This window comes from Calonectris borealis, chromosome 3 (assembly GCF_964195595.1).
Source record: "Calonectris borealis chromosome 3, bCalBor7.hap1.2, whole genome shotgun sequence".
Lineage (NCBI taxonomy): Eukaryota > Metazoa > Chordata > Aves > Procellariiformes > Procellariidae > Calonectris > Calonectris borealis.
The window spans coordinates 111,598,364-111,620,995 of NC_134314.1; the positions used below are offsets into that span (position 1 = coordinate 111,598,364).

Sequence of the window (22,632 nt, forward strand, 5' to 3'; positions counted from 1 at the left end):
CAATACTTCTGTCTTATGAACACTGCAACACTTCCCCGTCTTCTCCCATGCCGCCTTTTGTGCATGAATAAACTCCCTGCAAAAATTCACAAACCCCCTCATTATCTTCCTTCAAATGCCTTTTAAAAACTCTCCTAGGCTATGATACCCACAAGAAACCCCTTGATAACAGACCACTGGGTGTAGAGACCGCCGCTCCTTGCAATGACTGAGAGAACCTTGGCACCATCAGGTGACATTGTTTTGTCTGCATTTCTTTTCCTGTGTGAATGGTGGAATTTCGATATTGCCGGGGCTGGGCAGAGCTCCTGCAGACCTTGGGGAGATGCTGTGTTATCTCCTGCAGAAGTATTTGCCTCACGGAGAGGCCAGAGGAACCTCTCCTGGGCAGCATGAGAGCCTAAAATAGAGTGGCAGCCCGGAAGGATGGCGCATGTATGCCTTGTTTGAGCCAGGACAAAAGCGTCTAAATGTGTTTTTTCTGTTGCCAAGTTAAAACTCAATTTCAGTGGTTTCCAGCTTTCCATTTCTACACAGCTGTTACAATTAGGACCTAAGCCCTCTAAACTACTGACGAAGCTTTCGTTTTAAGCATTCGTGATGCTGGTGGAGCAACGTTATGCCGTGCGACGAGTGTCCAGCAAGCCGTGTGGGCAACACAGACCAGCGGACAGACTTTCTAAGGATGCAGGCATCTATTTGAGCAAGCTCTTGGGCACATCAAACTGTCACATAAGATTTCCATGACGGGCTGGCATGAAATACAAATTATGGGCAACTATTGCTTTCCACTCTGCTGACAATTTATTGGGAATTGCACCGAGTCTCTGCTGCAGGCCGCTCCTTTAACTTAACATGACCTGACAGACAGTAGCCAACGTTGTGCATCACAACACAAAACATCACACAGTGCATCTGAAGACAAAGGGACGATCCTGGGGATAGAAATACTTTTTAAAGGTTTTATAGGGAAAGACAAGTCTTTATTGACAAAAGCTCAGGATGGAGTTATTTGGCTCTGATTCCCCTCCATATCCTCAGGAAATTGGTGATGTGCTTCTAATGTAAAAACTACCACCGCTACCATCCTCCACCATGGATGACGCTTGAGATAGTGGGACATTCAATGACCAAATCCCTTGCTTGCCTTGTGGCAGCACATCGACACCCTCTGCCTGGGTGGCAACCCCTGGTGCATTACACACCGAGCACTTCGCAAGAGCAGCAATTCTCAACCAGGGTTCATATAGCTTTCAAATTGAAACATGCCTTCAGCACTTTCTTCTGCAATACAAATGTAAATTGCACTTAAACTCTTCTCCTAATTTCATTTGGAAACAATATAAATCTTAACCTTCTCCCCAGGTGATCAGAACTGCATGTGCTGTGTCAGGAAAAGACCGTGCCCAGAAAGTTTGTTTGGCACAAATGCCTTCTTTGTGTATGAAATATCTAACCACATTTCAGAACTCTTTATAATTTATCTTGCTCTTCCCTTCTCTACTCCTTTTCCCCCATATATTAGGTCCTACACAGACTACAAATTCACAAAGCTTAACATGTGAATAGAACTTTTCACTACACTCTTTTACAGCAGGTTTCAAATTAGGTCAAACAATAAGAATCTTCACTGACACTGCCCAATGTCTCAGCGAGCTTGGGTCCTCCCAGAAGGTCCATTCCTGCAAATACCACATTTCTGTAAGCCCAGTAACAAAGCATTAAGGCACATAGACATGCAAATGTGAGTTAGCCTCCCTGAGCCTGGCAGGGGCAAGCACAGCAGCTGCATTCGCAGCATCAGAGGCAGTTGCATTGCAGAGCGAGTAGATACTTTGGAGCAGCCCCATTTGAAATGATCCGGGAAAGCCGCAGCCCTCTGCCTGACCCCTGTGCGAATGAAGATGTGGGCGTGTCCCTGGAGAGAACCGCTGTGCCTTTTCTGATTTCACCACTGCACCGTATGGGTTGTGTCAATAGAAGGCCACAGTGCTTTTCTGGCTGAGGGACTGCCCGCGGTTCGGTGGGAGGTGATCACGGGCTGCCGGTGTAATTACAGCAGCAAGTGGCCTCGCGTGCGAAAGTCTGCAGCACTGTAAGAGGGGAGAGGGCTGTACAGCTCAGCAGCTGTGCTGCTCTGTCTGAGAAGAACATTAAGTAGTAGCCTACAGGAGCTGTTGGCTCCTGATCAGTTCAGTTCAAAAGCAGAGTCACAGTAAAGTTATAAGGGAATGCAGAGGCATCATTCAGACACAGTGGAATTAAGGTTTTATGTGGATTTACATTCATTTACCAATTTCTGATTTTCAAGATGCGGCTTTTCCTGAATTAGAAAGTTCTATCAACCAACCTTAGCTCTTCACTTTGCAATTCAACCCTTCTTCTCTCTGGCGGGAATGAAAGCATTATTTGTAAGAGTTAGGATTATACAGGGAGCTGTAATTGCCATCCATATTTTCAGTTCACTTTATGGCACGGATGAGATATCCAGGTAATTTCCAGGTGTTTTCCACCCTCTTCTGTTTATACTCTACTGGTAGTGAAACGGGTGCTACAATCCCCCACAGACCAGTTCCTCCAGTGCAGTGTTGGAAAGTCCTATTTTACTACAAGGAGGTAATCATAGAATCATAGAATCGTTTACATTGGAAAAGACCTTTAAGGTCATCGAGTCCCAGTGGTAACTCTTTGAGTACTTGATGCAGCCTCCTCCCTGCCCGCCTCTTGCAGCCCCTTCCCACACCCCCCCACCCTGACCTCGAGAGCCGGCTCATCCCTGGCTAGAGGAGTTCGGCTGGCTGCCTTTTCCTTCCTAACAGGGATGTGCAATAGCTAGGGGAAATGCTGGGTGATTAAGGCTCTAATTAGAAACTTGTTTCAGTTGATCATGTGCATAGGAAGAAAGTAAGAAGTATTCTTCCCTGGAGGTGTGTGGGTAGGGGCTGCACGCTGGGCACTTTTGCTTTCAACAGCTCCGGTGTTGGATAAGCTCTGCCCCTTGTGGTGTACAGTATTTGGCCTTTAAACAGAAAGGGTTTTTTGGAGGTACGTGATGTGTCACATTTGACTCCATGTGATGTAGTGAGCTGAGCGGGAAGAGCCCATGTCACCTGATGCAACTGCTGCAAGCAGGAGGACCCCCCCATTCATCTCAGAGGGTCTCTGAGCCCCTCTCACAGCCTTCTCCTCCCCCTCTAACCACTGCCTGGGGCTGTGACATCTGTGTCTCAAACATTCGCCTCATTTCAGGCTGTTGGGGTTGGCGGAGGCTTAGAGTGCAACTCAGCTCCTGCACACATGGGAAAGGCTTTTCCAGATCTAAGTCTGTGGGACTGCAAGGATGGGGTTCAGGGACCTTCCAAGGGTTTTTGGCTGGGATGGAGTTGATTTTCTTCCTATTGACTGGTATAGTGCAGTGTTTTGGATGTAGTATGAGAATAGTGTTGATAACACACTGATATATTAGTTGTTGCTAAGCAATGTTTACGCTAGTCAAGGACTTTTCATCTTCCTGTGCCCTGCCAGGTGCGCGGGGGGCTGGGAGGGAGCGTGGCCGGGACGGCTGGCCCAGCTGGCCAATGGGCTATTCCATACCATGTGATGTCATGCTCAGCATATAAGGCTGGGCGAAGAAGAAGGAGGGAGTGAGCGAGTGGCTGCGTGGTGCTCAGTGGCCGGCTGGGGTTAAACCACGACAGTCCTTTTTGACATCGTGCTTAGGTCTCACATTTTTTTTGATACATTTCAATTAATCACCACTATCTTTCTTTTTATATATACATATATATATATGCACACAGAGATATCATTCCACCCGGCTAGCTCAGTCGGTAGAGCATGGGACTCTTAATCCCAGGGTCATGGGTTCGTGCCCCATGTTGGGCGCCAAAAAGGACTGTCGTGGTTTAACCCCAGCTGGCCACTGAGCACCATGCAACCGGTCGCTCGCTCCCCTCCGGTGGGACGGGGGAGAGAATCAGAAGGGTAAAAGTGAGAAAACTCATGGGTTAAGACAAAGACAGTTTAATAGGTAAAGCAGAAGCCGCGCACACAAGCAAAGCAAAACAAGGAATTCATTCACTACTTCCCATCGGCAGGCAGGTGTTCAGCCATCCCCAGGAAAGCAGGGCTCCATCATGCGTTACTTGGGAAGACAAACACCATCACTCCCAACGTCCCCCCCTCCTTCTTCTTCGCCCAGCCTTATATGTTGAGCATGATGTCACATGGTATGGAATAGCCCATTGGCCAGCTGGGCCAGCCGTCCCGGCCACACTCCCTCCCAGCCCCCTGCGCACCCGGCAGGGCACGGGAAGATGAAAAGTCCTTGACTAGCGTAAACTTTACTTAGCAATAACTAACACATCAGTTATCAACACACATATGTTATCAACACTATTCTCATACTACATCCAAAACACTGCACTATACCAGTCAATAGGAAGAAAATCAACTCCATCCCAGCTGAAACCAGGACAGTATCCATCCCTTATTCTATACCATTTACATCATGGTCAGTATATGAACGGTAGGCGTGATCCAGGAAGTACCGATCACTACTTGGTTATCGGTCAGCGCGGGTGGTGAGCAATTGCATTGTGCATCACTCATTTTGTATATTTTATCATTATCACTATTATTTTCCCTTTTCTGTTCTATTAAACTGTCTTTATCTCAACCCACGAGTTTTTCTCACTCTTACCCTTCCGATTCTCTCCCCGTCCCACTGCGGGGGGGAGGGGGGGGAGTGAGTGAGCAGCTGCATGGTATTTGGCTGCCTGCCAGGTTAAACCACGACAGGGACACACCACATCCAGCACACGTACAGGACACAGGAAAAGGCAATGTCACGTGGCTGTGCTTTTCCAAGTCCAGCTCACAAAAGGGAACAGAAACCTCCTGGGATTCAAGGACACTGAGGTCCTAGATCATGCAAGAAAACCCCATCCTTTAGCTCATCTGTTAGAGGGAAATAGAGCATGAAAGTTGCTAAGCCGTTATTCTTCCTACCTCGCCTGGCTACCTACCCTTACATTATTTTTAACCTCTTATTACCCTTATCTGCACCTCTGTCCTTTATGTGAGCCTTCTGGTCTTTTCTACCTCTCACACGTCCCATTTCCTCCCTGTCCCCATCCCATATCTCCTTCCCCTTCCCTAATCCCTCCCTGCAAGTATTTCCATGTGTCTGTCACTTTCTCTTTGAAAATACTTCTAAGCATCTTCTGTTCTTCTCAGATCACATCTCTCCAATTCTAAAAATTCTATAATAAAACCCCTTTTGACAGAGTCAGGCGGCAGCAACATTTGTTTTTCTTTTCCAGGCTCATGCCAGCTCTCCAATCCAAGCTGACACTGACTGGGTGTAGGTCAGATTTGGTGGCTACTGCATGTCCCCCCAAGCTACCCAGTGGATGTGAAATCTGGCAGGCTAGACAGCCTTCCAGCTACTTGGCCTGCACATGCACTATGCAATTTGTTTGGTCTATGAGCGTTACGCTCTATCTTTATCTCTCCACGGAGCTTAACTCTTCACTGGATGCTGTTGGAAACCGTGCCGTCTCCAGGTGTGTCGTAGATGCCGTTAACCGAAGTAATTGTTATTTGACCCCATTGTGTGGGAAGTGCGAGAGTTCAAGAAAGGCTCCCCAAGATGACTGGGCTGTCATGGCAACAGATGGGAAGGATGGTGTCTGACCGCCTAATTGTGCAGCGCACGGGGTAAGTAATGAGCACAACGGGGCGCCGTCCCGTGCTGCTGTGACGAGGAGCATCTGCAGCGAGTGATGCTGGGGATACTAAACGAGAAGGAAAATACATATAAAGGGGTGGGGGATAGATACTTAAAAGCCACAGGAAAGATTTTCCTGAAAAACACTAACGTTTCCACGTAGGTGGAAATCTTAACAAATGCAGCAATTATGTCTTGAGAAGAATTTGGGCATCTACACATAGAAACCTCTGGATAAATAGTGGCCTAAGGGGAGGTAAATGCTGTTCCCTGGCCCTTCCTTAAGTTTCTTGATTACTACTATAAAGATATCTTAATCTTAAAGTAATCAGATATGATCTTACCATTTCAAATAATTCGAAATAAGGCAAAAAATATTTCTGTTGGCTACTGTCCAAAAGGCAGTCAGTCTTTTTCTCATTTGCTGGTCTAAAACCCCCAGCTCAACTCTGCTTGGATCTCCTAGCATCTCCCAGGCATCTAAACTCCAATTAGCCTGTCTAATGCTACGCTGACACAGTCTGACTGCTCGTTACTGTATGCTAAACTGATATTTATTCTATGACAGCTATGTGATATCTAAACCATCTGCATCTATACCTGCATCTATCTGTTCTTGCATGCTAAATATTATTCTTAGGCCTGCGATTAAAGGATGGCTCTATATGACTGAGCAACCAGACCACTTTGGACATTATCACAACCTGTTTTGAGACTTGGGTCAGTATTAGCAGGACAGTGTGCCCGTCTGTCAACCTAACATTCCTTTCAGCTGTGCTCTGATGTCTCCAGATGGAGCTCAAACCCTTCGTTGTACAGCCCCCAGGTAACACCTGAGCACTCTGAATACTGACCTTTAAACGGAAGAGGCTGTCCCCCTTAACCTGGTTAATGCATCTTGCCTGTCTCTTTTGACTGGTGTTTTGCTGTAGTGGTACCAGTTAGGCTTAGTTGGTGAACTGTGTTAGGACCTGGAAGCTTCTGGAGATCCTTTCACTGTAGTGGCTGTGCTTGAAGTAAAGGTGCTGACTTTGGGATGGATTGGATCCATTCCCAAGGAAAGACAGCAGCCCGTGATAAAGCGAAAATTGGTGGGGTGTAGTGAAATGGGCAGGTAACACTGACCCATCAAAGGGTATCTGGAGCCAACTGCAAGAGCAATAGAGTTTGTTCTTTCAATGGTGTGGTTGGGTGGGGACATGTTTCCCAAGGTGGAGCCTTAGGATAAACTGGTACTTTACTGGTCTGGAAAGAGTATTTAGGGACTACACCCAGCCCTTTACCAATGTGTTAAGTTAGTTCAAATTAAGCCAATTAACCCAAGTGATAAAATCTGAGGTAGTTGCACTCAGACAATATTCCTGACTGTTGATGAAAATGGAATGCAATAAAAAAATTAATTATTTTAGTTCTTAGAAGTCAAGCAAAATAAATCTTACTTAATAGTTTTTTCAAACTAGATAACAGCAGATAATAAGAGCTATGCGACAGTGGACTTAATAATGAATATCATCAATAAAACCCAAAATAGTAGGTCAAAACCTCCTTCTCTGCACGTCAAAAGTAGCAAGTTTCTTTATCAAACCTATTAGTGTGCAAGGGCTGTGCATAACTGAGGTGCAAGATAGGGGAGGCAAAGAATCATATTCCCAAGCAAACTTAAAATGCTCTAAAATGAATTCCCTATTTAGACGTATCAGTTTATAACCTCAGTTTCATGATCTTGATCTGAGTAATTATCAGTAAAAGAGTGGATGATTGAACATGACTTGGAGACCAAATTCTGTGAGTGTGATATTGCTGACAGTGAGGTACTCGTTCTTCTACAGCTGGCTGGATCTTTCAGCTCAGGATTAACCATGTCGTCACATTGGCTAGTTTTGTCCTGAGGAAGAGAAGCTCCTTTGGATCCCTCCAAACTCAGTGGGAGGAAATTGGTACCTGTGGTGGTGTTTCAGGGCAGAGCCCAACTTTCAGGGCTGGATGTGCATGAGCACGGGAAAAGGCTGGATGTCTGCTGCTCTTAGTTTGTGTGTTCGCTACACATATGAAAAAACACTGAAATTAAAGCCAGCACCCAATGACCGTGCACTGAGCGGAATTGCTTTATCAGATGATTTAAGGATAGCAATTTTGTCAGTTAAAATAAAGCTGTTCCCAGTTCTTCCTCTTTCACTGCCTTCTCTCTCCACCTGTGGCTCAAGTTTTTATTATTTTATCCTGTTCTTTTGCATCCATACCATTTTTCTTCTCTTTATCCCCCTTCTCCCCTCATACTTCATGTCTTGTTCTTCATTATTTTCTTTCGCTCTTCTCCTTTTTTGTGATTTACAGTTCTTCTTTGGTTGTCCCACATAGCATTTCACTACCTTTGTTCCCTGTAGCTTATTTCCAGATCACCTACTCCTTTCCATTGCACATCTGTTCCCTCATGATTCTCCACCTTCTCCTCCACAGGACAGTAATGGATATCAGCCACGACCTCCCTCTCCTTCTCTGCACGAGGATCTCAGGGAAACGTATTAGAAGAAATAGGGGCATACAAAGAAGCACAGGATCCTCCTTTGCTTGCTGGTCTGTCAACCAGCTACTCTGGTGGGATGGAGATGGGCAGGCAGAGTGACTGGCAGGAAGCCAGCTCAGAAAGTTGTCCTCGGGACATCCCTGGAGACTGGGAAGCAGTGCTGTCTGCTTCTTTCTGTTTCTGTATTCTCCTGTAAGCATCTGCCCTTGGCCGATGGTAATGTCAGAGGTAATGAGCTGGACGGCCCCTTGGTCAGCCCTAGCAAGGCCAGCCTCGGCGCTGCCTGCGGGCAGGCGACAGAGCTGTGCTGTCGAGAGCGCCCAGGCAAGGGCACCCTCTCCACTGCAGAGGTCTCGAGCTTTCAGTGAATCGCATCACTTCCTCCTCAGCGGCAGAAAGGGTCAAATTCTGACCTTCTGGGGATTTGCATAAGCATTTTCAGCTACAAACATACAAGCAAAGTTGCGTGCGGATGGCTGAGTCTTGCGGCTCTTTTCAGGCTAGAGGGACAATTCTGCCTGCCCACAAAGAAATAATAGAAAAGGAAAAAGCAAAATGAATAGCACAATCCTCTAATTTGATTCCAAACATTTAAACTCAATCTCCCTTGCTGATCACTTGCAAGACAGACTTTCCCCATCAGCAGCCCTAGTCCTGGGCTCGGATGCGCTCAGTCCCTCTGCTCTGCTGATCAGAGCAACGGGCAGGCAGTGGCAACGCTGTGGTCAGCTCTGGGGTCGGATAGAAAGGAAGATGCACGTGACGCTGCACTTCTGAGTTACTTAACTCTTTGTCAGAGCACTGTGAAACACTTGGCTTCTTTATTCACGCGTTCTTCTCCCGGCCCTGGGGTCACAGATGTGCCACTGGTTACAGTGCAGCGTACATAACTGTCTCTTGTTACAGGAGCAGCCCATGGAGAGTAAACCTGCAGGTCATGGATGCAAACATTTGAAGCTGTTTGGCGTCAGCTGATGAGCCAGTTCATGTAACAAGAAAGCAGTAGCAGAAAAATTAGGAAATAAAATATGTTGGTGATTATTTTAAAGGAAACACGTGATATCTTAGAAGGAAAATGTTAAATTTACGAAATCTTGGTTCTAACCTGCTAAAGTCCATCTGGCTCCATTTTAAATGCTGCCCAAAGCAACCTTCAGCGAGTGCTGAACTATCTGCAAAAGAACAACCATCAGCTACACAGCCAGCAGCAGGCACCTTGATCCTCAGCAAGGATATCGCTATAGACCCAGACCTTTTTGGCAAAAAATCACGCACCAGGAGGAACATGGTGATCAGGCTGTGACAGCAACCCTTCCTCTGACCGCTGGCTCCCGCCAGCAGGTCTGCCTTGGCTGGCCACTGCTGCTGCAGCCTCCATGTGCCACCCTCCGGTCTTTCTGGTTCGCAGTGAGAAATGGAGACAAAAGCAACTTGTGACACCCCAGTTGGCTTATTGATAGCCTTACTCTGGTCAGCTGGTGCACGTCTTCCTTTCAAGGAACGGAACCGCCTGCCCCTGTGCCACCCCATTGCTCCCGCAGCTGCCCAGACTGCATTTTGAAGTGCTTCTGCTGGCAGGGGGTTTGCTTGCCTGTCCCCTAATGGTGCAGAGCTACGGTCATCTTCACATGCCCTCCGTCATCTTGATGATTACCAGCACTTGAGTTTGGGCTTGGGAACTATGTGCTGAACATAGAAGGTAGGAACTGGACTTTTCTTGAAAAGGGGATTTTTTTTTGTCTAAAGATCTGTTTTAATTAGTAGGTTCTGTCCAAATGTTTAGTCTAGAGACTACAACTGCTTTTCTTCCAGGGGTAAGACAAACACTGGGTACTTAAAAATAAGCTTATAGGCACTGCAGTGATAATCTGATTTTAGAACTCAGCAGTCATCATTTTCTCTACACCGATAATGATAGACAGGTAAGAAAATAGCTTAACTGTAGCTCTCGATTCCATCTGGCAAAAAAGATTCACTTACCTTCAACAGGAATTTCCAATAAATCTATATTTAGTAGCCTTCATAGTCTATCACTTGATGAAATTACTTTCCTTCGTGAATGTGCAATAAAGTCTGACAGTGATATATGTAAGGACATTAAATTTTCAATGGCCGTGTTATGAACAAAGGTGATCTAAGAAAAAATAATATACTTTAAGGAGCAGACAGCAGGGCCCTGTCTCTGATCTCATTGACAAACCTTAACAGTGATAGACCTCTCTTTACATTAGTAAAATCATTCATTTATATGGATATATGGGAGAGGAGATCTTTCTTCCACAGGTCTGCTTCTCCTCTCCCACACATCCATTCAAATGGATGATTTTACTAATGCAAAGTTTATTATTTTTTGTTAGATCACCTTTGTTCATGAGGTCTGCTTCAGTCTAAAGCCAGAGATAGAAATTCGTTAATGAAAAAAGAGAACCGATTATGTGCGTGACATAGGCTGAAAAAACTATTATTATCCTGCCCAGAAAAAATATTCACCTCAGCAGACTATGATTTCCCCTATGCCATTTTCCATTTATGTTTGGAAAGCTAAAATTGTGCTGTTTCTCATACAGAGGAAAATCTTCTAGTCAAGTCTCTGCGGGTTCCTGACGGTTATTAACTACTCCTCTGACATGGTTAAAGATCCAGTTCTATTTTTAGAGGTAAGAAAAAGGCTAGCATTTGCTTGAGGATTGTGCTTTAAAGTGATCGATGAGCTCATATGTGTTTTCTTATGACTGGGTACTTTGCATATTCTCTTATTGCCTCCACTTTACCTGGGAAAACTGACTGTCCTTGCATGGCCCTTTGCTTTTCTCTCTCTGTTTTAATTGCATGTGTTTATTGGATTTCATTTCTGGAGGACCTCTTACAGAAAGGTTTTTCGTATCCTAGTTAAAAGGTGCTGCCCTTTTATCACTCGACTAAGGCTGAAATCCAATTTGAGCCCTCCTGTGTGCCACTCTTTATTTATGGTATCATTACAGTTTGTTTCAGAAGAGCAAACCCTCTGCAAAGCTTTCAGGATACTTATCTAGCAAACACTGTCACTTAGCTACGGCTGGAGTCCAATCTGATGCATTAAATTCTAGCCTCACATAAAGATAATGCTTTTAATCAGAAAAGTGAGACAAGTTGTAAGAGCTTGTTCACAGTATCTGTCAGCAGGCAACTAGAGTGAAATCAGGACAAAGTCTAAGTCTTTGTTTCCAAAGACGTTTGTTTCCTGAGCTACGAAGGCTTATTAACAGCAGGACTAGATAAATGCGAGGAGAGGAAGGGCAAGCCTACGCTGCTCTGGCTTGTGCTTGGTAACTGCTGCACCCGTGCTCCCACCCCATGGAAGATGTGAGGTAGTGGGTCCTCAGCTATAGAGAGGCAAGTGGCAAAAGTCTGGACAGGGGTGGATGCTGCAGAAGTGCTGACGCGGTACGGGCCCTCCCTGTAGCTCTCTGGCAGCAGCCTGGACAGCTGTCTTGCCAGTTTGCAATGGAAGAGGTGGAAGCTGATGGGCCAACAAAGCTATTACAAAGTGTTGGAGCATCCAGGCTCATCAGCTGTTGTGGGGATTATGGGCCAAATTGTTTTCCCTCTCCTTGGAGGCCACCACTATTTTTGCAGAAAAGGTGTCAGTTGAGGGAATTTGGAAATAATTGATTAATCTGGCTTGTTGATTGCCTTCCAATTGCATCTGACATTTCTAATGTGATATTCCTGGTTCACTTGCAACATTTCCTCTTCTATAAAGGATCATATAAGAACGGACAGAATTGCTCATTGCATTAATGCAGGAGCTGATTTACATACATGAGTGTAAATTCTTGACTGGTACAGATCAGCCACTTTCGAGCTGTGGTAATTTCTACAAACTCAGAGTGTTATACTGGTGATGTATGAAAAAAAATATTTTCTTGAAAATAAACATCCCAATACCCAACCCAAATGTCTGAAGTAAATATAAAAGCATAGTAACATTCATAAGTGATGAAATTCTACTGGAGTTAAACATTTCCTTACAATCTCTCTATAAATGATTGTATAAGGAAGCGCCGTCTTTACAGTTTATATGAAGCAACATTCTGGGACTAGATAAGGATAATTTTAGCAGTTACAGTTTTAAATATAAAAGATTTTACTAATCTGAAAGCCTACTTTTAGCTTTCTATAAAAATATAAATATTAGTTGGCTTTGAATAAAAGGCAAATCAAAAGACATGCTATTCTTAAAACACAGCTAGGTTTCAGGTATGTATTCAGCAGCGTGCATCTGAAATAACAATTCTTACATAAACTACCCATAATGATTAAAATACATTTCTGAACCTCACTGCCTTAATCTGCACGGTAGTTTTTAGTGATATGGAGAAATAGCAGAAGTGCTTACGACCCATACCTCATTAAGGACACTCAATTTTTAAGACCTTATGCATTCAAAATTTATATACTTCTCAGATGCAAGGAGTTGGAGCTTTTATGTCAGCTGGAACTCTGCTATATACCGACACCAAGTAATAAAATCTCTGCAGAAGACAATATCAAGTCCAAATGAGACTGGTAAGCACTTCACACCTGATCGAAGAAACAGTGTTTAGTGGAAAATGCCCCTCTCAGAGCAGGACTGGTAAAAGATGTAATCAGTGGAGCAGGGCAGGAGTCACATATACAGCTTTTCAAAAACCCCCTTTCTGGTCAAAGCGTTAAGACACTCTGCAGTCAGAACTCTTCTTGGGAGTTTGTACGAGGCTGAGCCTGAAAAGCAGTTATATGGCTCTTGGTCCACATCTGCGTGAGAGGTAGAAATTGAACTGAAGGTGTGAAGACACAGGAAAATTCATAGCATGCCTGGATGCTCTCACTCAGGAGTTTTAAGTGGCTGTAGATCTCTGTAGTTTATGCCTTGGAGAATTAAATTATAGTGAATTAAAGACTCTGCTGCACAAACTCAGGTGATTCATGTTGGGAAGATTTAACCAATTAGCAGTCTGTTCACTCCTCTAGCTGGAGACTTCTTCCAGCAGGGTCATAACTTGGTCTGCCTTCAGCCTCTCTGCAGTGCTGCAGTTATCACTCTGTCTTATTAATCGCTTGCACAATCAATCGCAGTTTGGATTAACTCTCGAGTCGATGAACTGTGGCACTAGGAATTAGACCTTCCCCATCTCCTGCACAATTGCTTTGGTGGTAGGAACAAGCGGGGAGGAGAGGCAGGTGGAAGAGGCAGTGTCCTCTGTCACGCCAGCTAAATCTTGCAAAGCCTATGTGTTAGGACCCTGAAGCCATCTTAGCATCTTCTCGCAGGCTGAATGTGCTTTGAATTACGTGCATCGCCTCCTGCCTGCAGCAGGTTTGCCTTGACCTTCCTGAGCACGTCTGTGTGTAAACAGGCCCCTAAAAAGGGGCTTCTGCCCTTCAGAGGCGAATGGGGGAGGGAGGATGGCTGAGTGTTCCTGCCATCTAGGGTTACCCCAGGAACAGTCGTGTGGGAATTAAAAGGCACTTTTGCTTTGCCTCCCTGCATTGCCTGGTTTTCTTACTGCAGCCATAAGCTTGAGACTGTTGCTATAGGCAGGGATGCTGACTGACAAAAGGTCTGTATTGCCCACTTCCAGAAGAAATATGCCAGCGTGAGGTAGGTGTAGAAGGAGCTGAAGCCCATAGGGATGTAAATTCAGAAGTGGCTGAGCACTCTGTATCAAAGGAAACGAAATAAAAGGGAATAAGGGCATAAATAGACTTGTGTGTGATGATGTCGAGTGGCTCCCCTGCCGGCAGTGGCTGGCGAAGGGGGTGGTGTGGCTGCGGTCCCTTTCTGTGCCTGCTGAGGTTTCCCGTGGAGGTCCCTGCGCTGGGCATGGCAGGAGAGCTGAGTGGCAGAAGGCAGGACAGCTCTCCACCTCTTCTGCAGGTTAACTGAAAAGTTAAAAGCAACCATCAAGGTCAAGATGGCCCTGAGTTAATTCTTATTTGAATTATTAGTGAAACCAAACCAAATCCTCCCCTTTTAATGCAACACTTTCCTGTGATGGACAATCCAGTTTACCCTTGGTAAATTGGTCCAGTGATTAAGTACAAACATTGTTTAAAAACTACACTGGCTTTCGAGTCTCATTTTTTCTAGCTTCAGGTTCTAGCCATTTGATCTTTGATGCATTTGACTGCTAGGTAACAGACTGAGATCTGCTCAAATTCTTTTTCCCCAGGTAGGAATTTTTAGGACCTATCCGAGTAACTCTTCAGACCTGATGGGATAAATAGCTTGAGCGCCTGGAATTGATTGTTCTTAAATGTGCTTTCAAATCCTCCAATCATTCTCAGGAAATTTCTTGGAATCTTTTCTAAGTTTTCAGAGTTTTTCTGAGTGACAGACACAGCATTTCCATCACAGATGGGTAAGTCTCAGATGCAGAGAAAATCTAAGCTCCCTACTTCTATCAATACTCCATAATTATGCACCTGATGACTACATTTGTCCAGGGCCACAGTGCTCTACTAAGAACTCACACTGAACTGATTATCTGCAAATCTGTCCTGCTGAAGATAATGTTTGTTTACTGTAGAGAGCCAGGGGAGGATTTATCCCGCTGCTGCCTTAAAATGCAAATACTTTTTCTAGGTGGCTGTGCTAAAACATGCAAGATGCCATTCCCCTCAGTCAGGGAGCCAGGCTCTCTAGCCCAGCTAATATTCTGCAATGACTTGCTCATGTTTTACCGTGTGAAGACGAGGGGCTGATTTTTGCAAGTATGATGTGTCCCACACTTGGTCAAGGGACATGAGGAAGAATTTAAATAAACTCGTAAGTGCCAAGGGAACAGAGGGAGACACAACACAGCAACTGGCACCGCTCTCACTTGATTTCCCACAATGGCTTTGTCATCAGGACTAGATGCACTTGTCAAATTTCCTCTCCCTTGCAGAAAAAAATGAGAAAAGTTGACAACAATACATCCCTGAGGGCTGCACGCCCAGAGCTAATCTCTACAGCTCATCTCAAGGCTATGCAGAACCGCCTGAGGAACACCAGTTTGTGAAAGTAAAATAGCCAGCATGCAGTTTATTTATAACAGCAGTGAGACCCGGGGGAACAGTGCTTGGGGGAGGGTGGAGCTCTCCGTGTGGGTTCGTATATTAGAGAATGAATATGGAGTCTTTCAGGTCTCTGTTGATGCTGCAAGTTTGCATCGTGACAAGGTGGCTTGCCCATAACCTGCAAGAGGAGCCGTGGGTCGTATCCTGGTGGTCGAAATGCCTGACATCCTAGGGAAATGATGTGCTTAATGGGGCTGGAGGCACTTCATATGTGCTGCAGCAGTGAATTGCACAAACAGTAGTCAGCAAAACCAGCATGATTAATAATTTTGGTGTAATAAGTATATGTCACCATGCTATATGGACATACAGAAGGGCTTTCTGCAGTGAATGTACTTGGGAGGAGGAGGGGACCTCTGCTCTTAAGCATGATAGGATGTAGACTGGAGACTTGAAGATAGAGGAGGAAGTACATTTAAGAAGGATTTTGGGCATGATTCTCCACACCATTACTTTTAAGTGTCTCTTAAGTAAGAGAGGGGACATTTTATACCTGCGTGTGTTGGCACTGCAGAGCTGTGGGTGACAGCAGAGCTGTGGGTGACAGCACACTGGCGGGGGTGACAGGGGAGTGCACGCAGCGGGAGGGCTGGAAGGCATGTGAGTTGCCTTGGGTCTAAGATGGCTGTCCATCTTCTGGGGAGTTACCTGACTAAAGTGACCCCAAAGATTTTAAACCAGCATACAAATGAGAGTGAATTAAGGGCCACTAACACTGTACTTTGCTCAAGTCATATTACTTAAACTCAAGGTTACAGCAATATGAAGAACCAAAGAACTGAGGCATTTAAAAAAAAGCAATTCTTTAACAGCCTTTCTACCAACATGGAAGCTTGGGCAATAAACGAGAAGAATTACACATTCCCATTTGTGAAAATAAATTGGATATCATCAGGAGTAGTGAGAGCTGGCTGGAAGACCAGGATAGCTGGAGTGCCCAAATACTGGCCATAGCCTCTGCAGGAACATTAAATTGGGCAGCAGGGGTGTGTGTGTGTATTTTGGGTGCTTGTGGTAGGCTGGGAGGAGCTCTCTGCATCAAAGATGCCATTTGTACCCCAGAGTGATTTATTTCTAAAAGGCTAAGAGCTCTTATATGGTCACAGGACTGCATATGGAAGGGCTGGGAGGCGGTGGTTGAATGGAGGAGAAAGAGTGAAGAAGAAAGACTTTTGTAGGTCACCAAGAGCATCCCCTTATAATCTAAGTGAGGTAAGCAGAGGGAATAAGCAGAGGAAGTCAAATTTTGGAGCACATGTACATTCTTCCATTCACACCATCACCTTAGAGTTTCTAAAAATGGTAGGTAGTTTCCTAAGAACAAAAAAAAAAACCCATTTTGCATATCATTAAGAAAACCCTGTATTAGATATTATTCTGTTGGATATGGTGACTTGGTTACTGCAGAAGAAAGTAAAAAACATTGTTGAAATGTGAGTGATCAAACCCAATTGCATTTGCTGATCCTAACTGGAAGACAGATATATCCAACAATCTCTCTCCCTCGCTTACTCTCTGCTCTAAAAAGGGATAATTCTCAAAAGACAAAATCATAATAAGAAAAATTGAAACACCAGAGTACAAACAATAATAGAAAATGCTTCAAGAAAGGTTTATTAAATTTCAAGCCCCTGCAATTTAGCAGTTGGGGGAAAACAGGCTACAACCTGCTGCAGATTAGAAGCGAGAGCAGCGATTATATGTGAAACCAAATACATGTCTGCACATTTATGCACATTCCCATATAGCAAATTGGAATGTGAAGTTCTTAAATTTAACAGAAAATTCAGAAAATTGAAGGTAATGCTGAACAGCCTAAACCTCTTTGTTTTAAAGGCATTCCTTAAATATATGAGGAACAGATGAAACCTTAGCATTGTACACGGAGAGTCATATACAAGGATGATAAAATTATCAGTCTTGATACTAAAAACTAGAATTTTTCTCATAATGGCACTGTTGGAGCCATGATAGTTTAAAGATTTAGGTAAAGCAAATTTTGCAGGGAGTGATAAAATCTTTTATTAGACTTGCTATCAGTATGATCAAAACTATCCATTAGTCTAAAAAAGATATTGCCTCTCCCCAAAAGCTTTGCCTCAGGACTGTTCAATAATTGTTTGTTCTGTGGTCAGAAAGAAGCAGAATGATGGTTTCCTGTCTCAGCATGGTAACAAACACTCTCTTCTTTCTTAATTAGGGAGGATGTTAAACTGCAACTATTGAAGTTAAACATTTTAAAATCTCAGGACTATAATGCTTGTATCCAGAAGCATTGAAAGGGTTGCCTGAGGAGATTTATGAACTGCTTGCACTGATTTCTAGCAAGTCTTGGAGCATGAACGCTGAGGGATGCCAGAGCTAATATTATGCCACGATTTAAAAGGGTAAATTGAATGACCCAGCAAATTATAGACCAATTAATCTAGCAACTCTCTGGAGGAGACATCATGTAAAAATAGAAGAGGATCCATAAGTAAGGAATTAAAAATAATAGCAGAAGTATTGCTGTAGGTTTATGAAACATCAGTTTGCTCAGCTTAATGATGTCAACACAGGATATTTTGATTTCTGCAAGAGAATTGAAATCTGCCATCTTGATGAAAATATTGGCAGTCTGCAAATATCATGGTGGGCCCTTACTAGGTGGATCATATGCCAATTAATCCGCTAAATTGCAAAATGTAACTGTGAATGGAAAACTGTTATCTGCAGGAGGGTATGTCTGTCAGCTCTCCACAAGAACTCATTCCAGTACTGGTTTAACACTTTAGCAACTACCAGTCTAGTACTATTCAGCAATTATTATTTATTATTTAGCAATTTTATGAATGATTTGGAATAATCATCATCTGTAGAGCTTGCAGTGGTGGTGAAACTGGTGGAGCAGTCAATGACTTGGAGGGAAAACAGCAGGCATGCAAGGTGATGTGTCTAGGGAGGAAGCATGATGGGCATCCCATTAAGAGCATTGTAGCTTCCAATGCAATAACGCCGAGATCTGCTCAGGGCTTGCAGTGGAAGGTGCGTTGAACACGTGTGCCAGCCGAGCTGTGGAGGCAGAGCAGGCGGATGCAGTGTTTAGGTGTACAGGGGAGAGGCTGTCAAGAGCGGACAGGGATGCAGCAGTAGCTCTCCGTAGAGCAGCAGCGATGCAGTTAACGCTGCACTGCACCCCGTCCTGATATCCTGACTGCGAAGCACTGAGAAATTGGAGAGGGTTCAGAAAAGAGCAACTAGATTATGTGCAAGTCTAAAAACATGAGCTGAAGATAGTAAACCTGCAGTGCAAGTGAGCTTCTAATCAGAAGGGCCCAATCATTCACTGTGCAGACAGCTTCAACTGCCATTAAACTTTTTTTTAGAAGTGAGATTAAAGTTGTTTTTTTTAGGAGGGTGTGTCTAGTTTACCCAAGGTAAAGGGGCGAGTTGTTCATTGTATACGTCTACCTAAGGAGAAGAAGATGCTGGTAAAAGCCAGCTCTGTAATGCAGCAGGAAAAGAGAGTAAGAACAGAGATGGGAGAGATATTCAGAATGGACATAAACATATAAATGCATGGTTTTCATTCTTTCTTTCTTTTTTTTTTTTAAACAGACAAATAATCACCCATGTAGGTATCTTATGTTGGGGTCACTATGCCGCTTAGACTTCTAACCACGCTCAGTTACCTTTCCAGGGGACCCAGCACAAGTGCAACAAAGCTGTAAGTTTGCTGCAGGTGATGCTGGGTGAGGTGGTCTGTGCCATGCAGACACCGCTATCAATCAGAATTGCCCTCCTGCCCTTAAAATCTTAGAAGTGAGGAGTGTCTCATTGGTTTAAATGAGCAGGGGTTTCAGCCTGAAGAGGTGAGTAAGCCTGGTTGGCACAACAGTGGGAATCTGCTGGAAGCCCTGGGTTGGGCTCTTCTGACAAAACAGTTCATTTGTACTGCTGTTTATCCTGATAGAATCACATTAATTGGTTTTTTCCTCCTCCAGAATTTTAATGATCTTGTACAGATTTAACTTTGCCATTATGGGAAAGTGGTTCTTTCTTATGAACACAAGTGCTCAGCTTGGAAATCTCAAAGCACCTTTACAATCTCCATCCCCGCAATAAAAGTCTCTGGATTGCAAAAACTGCAGAACACCCATATAGCTTTTATGATATCAAACCCTTAGGCAAAACTCATTAAAAAAAAAAGCAGTTGGAAAAGGATGATTTTACTTTGAAGTACTTTGCGTTTTGCTATGTATTAAAATATATTTTGCTCTAATCTATTCCTATATTTGCAAGCAGAATCTAAAAGGAGATAATATCAGGCAAAGAGTGCAGTGACCCGATACATTTACTATTACCATATACTTGTAGAAGCCAAATGAAACAAGAGTGTTTTCAATTCCATGTAAATAAATATGTATTTTAATAACAGTTAATGTCAGTTCATAAAGGGAAGCGCACTAGGAGAGTTCTTTAAGAGAAGATTACACTCTTGGTGCAAAATCCTTTCCTAGAAAGTGATTGAAAAGAAATATGAACTTACAAAATACCATTTCCAACACAGGAAAGTCTCAGTTCCATTTTGTTCTTCCTCCCTTAGGGAAGTGGAAAGGCATTATTAAGGCATATCAATCAATTTTGGTAGCACCTTTATTGCCTAATATTATCACCGTGTACATACTGAAAATTTCTCCCCATATTGTTTACATAGTACATCTTACCAATCCCTACTTCCTCCATGTAAAAGTTATCACAACAAAGTGCATGTCTTGATTAATGCATGTGCACAAAGCGCTCGGTGATACTTTGACATTATCCACCACTGGCAGAATCCGTGAGAAATGTAAAGAAGAGAAGGTCCCTTTCGCTCGGGTAGCATAACCCTGTAACGTTAGTCATTAGTTAGTCATAGTATCCTCATTGGCTTTGCCTTCAAATTATACAAGTATCTTTCAGGAGAAACGTGTCATGCAGTGGTGTACAAAGAATAAACTATAGGTGTAACTAGGAATTAAAAACCCCGCACTTTATCACAAATCTGCTGTCAGACTCTGGTTTTGGCCAGAGTTCAGTACTGTTTGGGTCTTGGGTTTCATCTCCACTCACCACAGACATAGAGTCAAGGTCAAAACTATGAGCGATTGTCCCAGCATCTCCTTCGGCTCTTACATCTCCTTTAGCTCTTACATTTATTGCTTACTTAGCCTGAAACAGCACGTAGTGACTCAATGCTGCCATACAGGAAGGTGGGACTGCAAGGAACCAGCTGTGTCTTCACGACCGGTCCCTCCCCATCACAGACAAACAGGTTTTAGGGACTTTATTATAAAGAACCGCTGAACGCCTCTTGCATGTACCATTCCTTTCCTCACCAGCTACAAAACAAACTGAAGAAATGTGGTAAAAGAGCAAAACCTCCAAATACAGTGTGCCACAGGACAGCTGAGGACATTTCCAGTGTCCCAAGACTTGCAAAAGTGAGGTTTTAGTTGGAGAAAACTCCCAGACTGTCATGAAGTAGGCCATATCAAGCAATAGAAAAAGATGGAAAGCAAAGAAACTAAAAGCAGTCAGCTGGGAAACAATGATCATTGCAAACTGATCTGGAGAAAAATGGTTTTGACTCCAAACCAGATGATGAGTTTAACCCTGAACAAATGAAGGAAACATGCCAGCTGGGGCGGTTTAATATCACTGAGCAGACACTCTACTGTCTCCTGTGGACAAGCTCTTGTGCTTCAGAAGAAGGTGGAAAAAGCCCAGCCCTTCAGAATCCATGTTATGTATGTATAAGGAGGAAGAAAAAAGTAAAAGAACCCCCCACATCCCCTGTCCTAGTACTCTCAGAGATTTGAGGCATGCCTAAGTGCAGAATAAATAAAGTGTGAACAAGCGCTATTAACAAGCAAGCTCTGATCAACTCCCTGCCCAGCAGATATTGAGGAATTGGAGGTCTCAGGACTGATACAGCAATCCTATGCTTTAATCCCTTCTTTATACAATCTCTTCCATAAATTTATCATCCTCATTTTAAAACAATGGGAAGTCCAAGCTCCCACTATCTTGTATGTAGACTGCTTCACAGTTTCATTTTTGGTTAATCAGAACCAGTTTTCCAATTTCCAGTCTGAATTTGTTCTTGATTAACTCATATGGATTTGGTTTTGTATCAGTATTGTTCTTAACTTAAACAATTATTCTTTCCTCGGTATGCACTTTCAAATCCATTTATAGTCATGATAATGGTGATGTCACCAAAAAACCAGAATTGGGACAGCCCACATGTCGTGGTTTAACCTGGCAGGCAGCCAAATACCACGCAGCCGCTCACTCACTCCCCCCGCCCCCCCAGTGGGACGGGGAGAGAATCGGAAGGGTAAGAGTGAGAAAAACTCGTGGGTTGAGATAAAGACAGTTTAATAGAACAGAAAAGGGAGAATAATGATAATAAATAATGATAGAATATACAAAATGAGTGATGTACAATGCAATTGCTCACCACCCGCGCTGACCGATAACCAAGTAGCGATCGGCACTTCCTGGATCACGCCTACCCTTCATATACTGAGCATGACGTCACATGGTATGGAATACCCCATTGGCCAGCTGGGCTGGCTGTCCTGATTATGTTCCCTCCCATCTTGTGTACCTAGCTCAGTCAGTAGGCACGGGAGCTGTCCTTGGACTAGGAGGGCACTTAGCAACAACTGAAAACATCAGTGTGTTATCAACATTCTTCTCATACTAAATCCAAAACACAGCACTAGGAAGAAATTTAACCCTATCCCAGCCGAAACCAGGACAGTATCCACCCCTTATTCCATACCATTTACGTTATGCTTAGGTCTCACATTTTTCGATACCTTTCAATTAATCACCACTATCTTTTTTATATATATACATATATAATACATATACATACATATATACATATAATACATATACATACATATATATACATAAATATATATAAATGTCCATTGAGTTCTTTTAGTCCACAACTTTGGGCTCCATCTGCCGTAACAGTCTTTCAGGGCCAGAAGGATGGTGTGTGGTGTTGAGCTGTTGCATCCTGAAGCCAGTTCTCATTTCGGTACTGCTGCGCTCGTTCAGTTCTATCATCATTGCACTTTACTCGGTTTCATCGGAGTTAGTTCATTCTTCATTAATCTGGGTGATTTTCACTGCTACACCATTGATAGCAACCATAGAAATAATGATATACAATATCATATAACAATTGACATCATAAAATTCAGTTCATTGGCTATTTTCACCCAAAATCAAATCCCCTTGAGGTACACACCGG

The 22,632-nt window shown here is 43.7% G+C and overlaps 1 non-coding gene across 1 annotated transcript; it reads left to right on the forward strand.

The window, feature by feature from the left end:
* The first annotated feature begins 3,812 nt into the window (after positions 1–3,812).
* Positions 3,813–3,885, forward strand: TRNAK-CUU (transfer RNA lysine (anticodon CUU)). Its single transcript has one exon. It is a non-coding gene; the product is annotated as a tRNA-Lys (tRNA).
* The last annotated feature ends 18,747 nt before the right edge of the window (positions 3,886–22,632 follow it).